The following is an 8,846-nucleotide window of genomic DNA, read 5'->3' on the forward strand; positions in this document are numbered from 1 at the left end:
AACAAGCAAAATATTATTGCAGAAAGCATTTAATAATAAAACAAATTTCTATATGCTATATCTCTTCTTAATTATTGAGTTAAAAGTGACATATTTAGTTTTCCTTTATTTTCTAATAGAAGTGTCTCCAGAGAAAGAAAAAAAAAAGTAAGGTGCATAGAATATATGAAAATAATCATATATCTGGACGTTGCACAATACTCGAATGCACACTATTGAATACGTTACATTAAAATTTTCTCTTTTAACACAAGTTTATTTTGGGAGGGGAAGTGGGGGAAAACAAAATTATTATTCTTTAAATCATAGGAAAACATATACAATCCAATATAATAAAAGGCTAATGTGCAAATAGGCAACTAGTTGCTATTAGGTGTGCTGACCATCAGGTGCACATGCAGAATATGGTGGGCATGGGCCACAGTAGGATGGTGGAGCAGGTGAGTGGGGATGCCAGACCCAGAGGGGTGCAGTCACTGTCATCAGGGTGAGCCTCCAGTGGTTACTGAAAATTCTTTGCTCCACGTGCTGCTGTCCTGCCTGGTACTCGCACTTGGTGCCCACGCCGGTCCCCCTTGCACCCAATGCTGGTGCCGGAGCCACCACTCGCACTGGCTGCTGGTGTCCAGTGCCCAGCACTGGCCCTGATCACTCAGCACCATCAGCAGATGTGAGAGGCAGCTGCTGGCCCCAATCACCCCTCAGGGCTTCTCCACCTCCCCCTGCTCCTGAGGGGCAATTGGGGCTGGCAGCTGCCTCTCGCACCTGCTGCTGGAGATGGCCCCGCTCACACCTGGGGCTGGCGCCAGAGCCACCACTCACACCTGCTGTGGGTCCCAATTACTCTGCGCCATCAGCAGGTGTGAGCAGCAGTTGCCATCCCTGGTCACCCCTGAGGGTTTCTCCACCTCTCCCTGCTCCTGAGGGGCAATCAGGGCAGCAGCTGCCACTCACACCCATTAATGGTGCTAGCCCCACTCGCACCCACTGCTGGCGCAGGCCCCAATTGCTCTGTGCCATCAGTGGGTGCGAGTGGGGCCAGCACTGTGAATGCATGGGAGAGGTGGCGGAGGGAGCAGAGTTGCTGGCAGACAGGGGCCAGGGGCTGTGGTGGGAGTGTCCAGGTGGGGGCGCGGAGATGGGCCGATTCCCACCTCTGTGCCCACTGCAACCTCACAGTCCACAGTTCCTTTCAAGGTGCACGAATTCGTGCACTGTGTCCCTAGTGTTATAATAAACAGAAAACAAATGTTATTAAGGTAATAATGTTGAAAAAGGCCAATGACACTCAATTGAAAATAGTGAAATATCTCTCAAACTCACACCTTTCTTGTTCAACTTACTGCTTTTGTGCAAAATTGAACCTGGTTAGTGTGTTTTCATCACTTCCCATCTTTAGACATTGATGAGGTTTTCATTTACATTGATTCTCCCTTGTCCATGTAACTGCTCATCTTTTACACTCCAGTACACATCATGATGGTAGCACCTCTGGAGACGCTGGACAATATGAGGCCTGGCACTTGCCCAATGGATAGTGATGTCATTGAATGAGTTAGATAATATGAAAGTCACTTTAGTTTGGTTAACCACTAGCTGTTTTCCCAACTTTCCTCTTTCCACTCTCAATATTTAGGAAAAATTTCCTTTCCTAGACTCCCTGTAACAAAGGGTGGCCATCTGACTCAGTCCTCATAAATAAGATAGAAGCAAATGTGTGCTGAGTGGTTTCTAGGAAGGCTTTTGCTCTCCTGATAAAATACACAGGTAGGGCTGGCTCTGTCTCTCTTTTTCTTGTCTCTGCCTTAAATACAGGCCAGGCACAATGCCTGGATTTGGGGCTGTTATTTGCATCTATGAGAAAAAGTTCAAGAGAATTATATGAAGCTGTCCCCATACATTCTTAAAGTACTAAACCAAAGCCAGCAGTCACTCACCTGCAGATTTTTTGTTATAAAACATAAATTAATATTAACTATATAATTTATTAGTGTAACTGTAATTGGAGTTTCTGTTACTTTCAGCCAAAACTATTCTTAACCAGTAGAAAGAAACAGACCATAATGCCAGAAAGCAGCTGATGCATACTTTCCTTCCATCATTGGGTATCAGCAGATTATTTATTATGGACTATGATTTATAAGTTCTTCTTGCCAGAGGTAGTAAATGTGAGTTGAGAGGAAGGAAGACACTGCAAACAGGAGCAGCCATTGGAAGAAAGAGAGAGGGAAGGAGCAAGAGATATGTATGTGTACAGATTATTTAACTAGAGTCATTAGATCAAAGCACAAGAAAAGACAAGTTTGGCCAGATAAGGAAGGCGAGCTTAAGGAGGAGCTGGAGTGTCAGAAAGAAGTTTGTATTTAGTGTGATTTATACACTGAGTGGCCAGATTATAATGACCATCCCATCAGTACAATGAAGTGAATTAGTTATACAAATAATAATAATAATAAAACCTTGAGAGTATTGCTTAGGAAGTTTTCAATATTCAGTATTTTTGGAAGTGTCAATGAAGTACTTAAGGGGGGGGGTCATAATAATCTGGCCACTCAGTGTAATTTGGAGCCATTATTGGCTCATCCAGTGAGCCAATCATTTATTTTGTGAGAGTTAGTTCTATGGTAGGTTCCAAGAATCCTATACAGTGGGGCATTGACTTATGAGTGTCCCAACTAACAAGTTTTTCGAGATACGAGCCGTCTCTTGGCCGATTTTTTGTTTTGAGTTGCGAGCTAAAATTCAGGTTACGAGCCAGCCTCAGATACCCCACCGCTAGTTGGCACAGCGAACGTCACAGTGAACGCCACAACATCAGCCCAGCATCACGTGTCTCACTCATTCACTTTAAGATTTGACATACGAGTAATTTGAGTTACAAGTTCCATCACCGAACTAATTAAACTCATAAGTAAAGGCCCCACTATATAATAAAAGGCTAACATGCAAATCAACCAAATGGCAGAACAACCAGTCGCTATAACGTGCACTGGCCACCAGAGGGCAGACACTCAATGCAGGAGCTGCCCCCTGGTGGGCAGTGCGCTCCCACAGGGGGAGTGCCACTCAACCAGAAGCCAGGCTCATAGTTGGCAAGGGCAGCAGCAGTCGGGGGAGCCTCTCCCACCTCCATTGCAGTGCTAAGGATGTCAGACTGCCAGTTTAGGTCCGCTCCCCATGGGAAGCGGGCCTAAGCCGTCAGTCAGACATCCCCCTAGGGCTCCCAGACTGCAAGAGGATGCAGGCCGGGCTGAGAGATCACCCCGCCCCCCCTGCAAGTGCAGAATTTCTTGCACCAGCTTCTAGTATAAAAATAAAATATCTTGTTTCTACCTTCAAGAGGTTACAGTTTAATAGAGACAAATTATGTATATCAGGTTTCAACATTAGAAACAAAAATCATTCCAGGTACATTAGACAAAAAGGAATGTGGGTGTTAGATCAGGGTGGGCCCTGAATGCTGTACTGCAGAAATTGGAATGTATCCCGAAGAGAGTGAGAAAGTAGTCTTGTCTTAAGCTGTGGAGTGCCCTGAATGAATTTATGCTTCATAAGGATAAATCTGGATACATCTGAATCCTGGAATAGAGGAGTTTAAGACTAGAAGAAGGAAGGCCAGTGTTGCAATAGAAAGTGAGAAATATATTCTTGAGCTGGAAAGAAACTTTTATTAAGGGAGGGAAAAGAAATTGGATGCCCTGATAGCTTCTTTATTTTTTATATATATATAATTTCAGAGCAAAATAGAGAGGGAGAAAAAGATAGAAATATCAGCCTGGCCAGTGTAGCTCAATGGTTGAGCATCAACCTATGAACCAGGAGATCCTGGTTTGATTCCCGGTCAGGGCACATGCTTGGGTTGCGGGCTTGATCCCCACTGTGGGGTGTGCCAGGAAGCAGCTGATCAATGATTCCCTCTCATTGATGTTTCTATCTCTCTCTCCCTCTCCCTTCCTCTCTGAAATAAAAATAAAATAAAATAAAATAAAATAATAAAGAGATAGAAACATCAATGATGAGAGAGAATCTTTGATTGGCTGCCTCCTGCACGCCCCCCACTGGAGATCAAGTTGGCAACCTGGGCATTTGGCCTGACCTGGAATCGAACCTCCTGGTTCATAGGTCGACGCTTAACCACTGAGCCATGCCGGCCAGGCACTCTGATAGCTTTTTTAGCTGGAAAGGTCATCTGTAGAAGACTTGCAATAAAGTGGAAAGGTGCCGGGGTCCATTGAAACAGCAAGGATGGACCGGCTCCCGGGACCCCTGGACCTGCTGGGGTTGGACCCCGGCAGAAAGAGACAACAGAAATGAAGACTAGAGTGGTGTCAGTGGAGAAAAAAAGATGAATATGAAAGGTCTTGATTAGGAAAACTCGGAAGCAGGCATTTCTAAATGGGATCAACAGATAATAGCAAACGTAGTTGGAAAATTCAAGCTTGAGTGGCTTAGTTAGTTCTCCAGGGGTCTGAGAAAAGCAGAAAGGATAGAAGGGGCAAAAGTTGCTCCACAGTTTTCAGCTTGAAGTCCTGAGGAGACTGTGTTGCCATTGACAGTATTGGATAAGTCACAAAAAATTACCAGTTTAAATGATGGAAGAGAATGAGTTCATTGTTGTCGTGTTAAGGTTTAGCATTAAACAGCACATCCAAGTAGAGAAATGTCAATGCTCTTCAAAGAAATAGATAGTTTTTCTGTCTTCAATGGAGGCAGCTAACAGGCTGTTATTTTCAATAAAATATAATTTTGCAATGTGGAAAATATTGGTGAATTTGTCACCAGACAAGGTCCAGGCCTGGAGTGGGTCTGCCTTGGGTGCTCTAGTGTGTGGATTCTTCACTTTGTGCAAGAAAAATTTCACAACACATGTCCAGGTGCTCTGGAGAGTATGTTTATTGCATCTGGGGACAGTGAAACAAAGCAAGGACTTAGGATAGAGGAAGCAACAAGAAAAAGCCTGGCAGTGCTCTGCTTTGGCTAGAAATGTTATAGGAAAGTAGTGAGCCACGGTGGGCTGCTTTTAGCTCACTGAAAAGTCAGAGAAAAGGGGGCCTTGGAAACAGGTTCAGGGGGTTTACCCCGGACAAGCTGCACTGCCTGCTGCTACCCTGGTTGCAAGTCTTGTGGGAGCCCTCGGAGTTTAGAAGAGAAAAGTAAAGATGCACCTGGAGAGGGAAGAAAAGTGGGGCACTTGGGGTTCCAGAGAGAGCCCACGCTGGCATCCTTTGTCTTTCGTGTTTTTATCTCTCTTCTGCTGATGGGAATCCTAAGGGAGGTCTCAGGGAGGGTCTTGACAGAATTTGATTAGTTTCCCAGGTGTATCCTTCAATATGTTGATTCATCAAAATGAGCATGTAGGGGAGTTTGGGATCATTCTCTGGTCAGCTTCACTGCTTTATTTTTATCATGGGTCTGTCAGGCTCTGGTTGGATTTTTTATTTATTCTCCTGACTTCATCCATCCTTGGGTGTGGTTGGCAGAAGTGGTAGTAATTGGGTCTCTGTTACCTCTCTGCCTGGCCAGGGTAATTTAGCTATTTATTGTTTGGTTAGGGACAAGAAGTATAAACCATTTGCTCTCATGTCCTTGGTTGGGGAAGATAGAGTCTTGCGATTCACTAGCTGGCTGTAAATTGGTCAAATTATTTGACCTTGTTTAATTACCCTGTCTCAGTTTCCCCATTCTACTTGCCAAGAAATGTTCTTAGCTTCTTACTATCCTGCCTCAAAGTTATTGAGGCTTGTATGCCTGAAATGAGAGGCAGAGGATCATTAGAATAAGAGAAGCTAAATATACCAGAAAAGAAAGGAATACATGGGGAAAGGCAAAATTTTGGGACATAAGTTAGTATTTGTCAAGACTGAACAAAAAATAATCTATAAAGAAACTTTTCTGTACAGAACCCCCATTTACAGTGGAGAGAATTAATGCTTAATTTAAATTAATGTTTAATTTCTGAGTTGAGACTATATATATGTCACCTCAGTAGATTGCCAAGTGTTAACACCAGCCTTGACCTGAAAAGACAAGGCAGCCTTTTCTATAACTGTATTTCCTGGGATTTGTTCATAGAAAATGAAGGGAAAACTATATGTTTTCATTACCTTTCAACCAAACCTTTAAAAAAAAAAAACCATTGCAAATAGCCAAATTTAGTGTATTTACATTAGAATGTTAATGGATGAAGCAGGTCACACTGATCGTTGGGGCACTCTGTAATAAAAGTATTTTTAAAAGTTCAAAGGTAGGAAAAAACCTCACACATGTAAGGAGGACTTGTACCCCGACCTTTGTGCACAGCCCTTACAGACGTGCAATGAATCACTGGTAATTCAAAGGAAGAGGTAAACACATTCTTCCTGCTGTGGCAAAAAGAACACCTCTTGAAATTTCTTATCCAACTCAAATTGCCGGCCTTTGAAATGAAACAAATTGTCCTGCATGTTCCCCAAGAAGACTTTTCAGTCTGGGGATCTTTCTTACCCATAATTATATTATCGTCCCCTCATGTTATACCGCAAAAGCATCTAGAAAATGCCTGGTATATTTTAGACACTCAAATAAACATTTGTTTCTAATGTAAAATGTGCTATCTAATATATCTTTTCACGATCATATTTCTCTGTGTCAAATTGCCAGACTTCTTTTATTTGAGATAAGGGCAAACATATTATAATTAAAAATAAAATTAGAGCACAGTTTTTGTCTATAACCAAAGCTGCACAAAAGTGTTTGAATGGTTTGGGTTTAATTTATTTTATTGCTGATTTTAAATTATTTTTGTTTCATCGTAAATATGACAGTAAAGTAACATAAACATCCAACATGTAGAAGAAATGAGCCTGTAACGTGAAGTCAGGGATCTTTTACTATCAGCACAACACTACCATCTTTTTATTTATAGCCTAACATTTTTTCAAAGAGCAATAAAAACTAGACCTTTTCCTTATGGTGTGGTTCATGATGGAGCTCTATCATTATCTTCCTGGGGCTAGTGACAGATAGCATGTAATGCTATTGGAAAACATCTATTCAACAAAAACAGGGCACCAGGCTTTCATATGAAGTATGCACATGGGAACTAAGAGACCAAAAGATCTCTCAGGTTTCCAAATTCCACAACTTTTCACCCCGAATCATTCAGCTTTGGTGTGGCACAAGTAGGTTGAGGGTGGGTATTGAAGCATTTGTTTAGAGCTTGAATCCTTTCCACAGTAGCTTCCAGGCTTTTCTTTTCTTTTCTTTTTTAAATTTCTTTAGTGATTAAGTTATTACATATGTGTCCTTATCCCCACATAATCCCCCCATCCCTCCATCAGTTTCTGTGGCATGTTTCTCTCAGCCTCTTTTTCCTTGGGGGGCTATCTCTTCCGCTTTAATTCTTCCTCTTATTGCCCCCCCATTGATAGAAGAAACACTCTCTACCCTCTGATTACCAACCATCAAATTGGTAAGTTGGATTGTCTCTATTTAGATCATCACTTTCTGATGAAGCTAATCACCCTATCATTTAAGGACCCCCCTCCCCCCCACACACACACACGGTAGTCTCTCACCAATTAAAAAGCATATTTGGAGTGAATAGCACCACTCCAAAAGTTGTATTTTCTATCTTCTTGTACCTAACCCTTGCAGATAAAATAGCCCCATAAATACCAGAGATGATAGATAATTATTATTACCACCTTCCCACTGGCAGGATTTTCCCACAGAAAGAGGCATGCCATCATATGTCAAGGAGTTCAAGAGGCTGGGCTCCTTAGACTTGCTAGATTTGCTTAATTTTTGACCATATTATTTTATTAACTTAGGGTTTAAAATTTTTTCCAAGACAGGTAGGTGCATGATAGGTTTATAGTTGGTCATAATGTATTCTTTCTGTCTTTAATCATCCCCTAGCCCAAACAGATTCCCAATTCCTGTCATGTCTTGACATCTTAGATTGAGTCCTAATGTTGCTTAATTTTTGCCCTTTTTCTTATCCTCCTTTTCAAAATTGTCCCCTCTATTCCTGTTTCAATCTAAAGTTCCCTTCTTTATAGCATCATAATTCTCATCTAGAGTAACTAAAGGATCGTTATTCATCCTGAGCAGAAAGTCTCATGATGACACTAAAGAACATGACATCCCACTAACACAATGAGGAGAAAGGTGTTGCCAGAGGCATCATACCTCTGTTTCTTATGAGAACCCTCTTTATGGGGAAAATCATAACTTCCATAGCTTTGGAACATGTACTAATTTTGTTTTCTAGTTCCAAAGGATAACATTCTCAGATTTGCTTGAGAAATATATTACAACTAGAGGCCTGGTGCCTGTAATTTGTGCACAGGGGTGTGTGTGTCCCTCAGCCCAGCCTGCACCCTCTCCAATCTGGGACCCCTCAAGGAATGTCTGACTCCCAGTGGGATTGGACCCAAATGGGCAGTCAGACATCCCTCTCACAACCCAGGACTGCTGGCTCCCAACTGCTCACCTGCCTGCCTGATTGCCCCTAACCGCTTCTGCCTACCAGCCTGATCACCCCTAACCACTCCCCTGCCAGCCTGATTGACTTCTAACTGCTCCCCTGCCAGCCTAATTGCCCCTAACTCCCCTCCCTTGCCAGCCTGGTCACCCCCAACTTCCCTCCCCTGCAGGCCTGGTCACCCCCAACTGCCCTCCCCTGCAGGCTTGGTCACCCCCAACTGCCATCCCCTGCTGGCCATCTTGTGTCCACATGGGGGTGGCCATCTTGTGTGTTGGAGTGATGGTCAATTTGCATATTACCTCTTTATTATATAGGATGGATAATAAAGAAAAAGAACTATAATAATGCATACAATGGCTATTTGTTGTTTTTTTTT

Source organism: Myotis davidii, unplaced genomic scaffold (assembly GCF_000327345.1).
Source record: "Myotis davidii unplaced genomic scaffold, ASM32734v1 scaffold16, whole genome shotgun sequence".
NCBI classification, from domain to species: Eukaryota; Metazoa; Chordata; class Mammalia; order Chiroptera; family Vespertilionidae; genus Myotis; species Myotis davidii.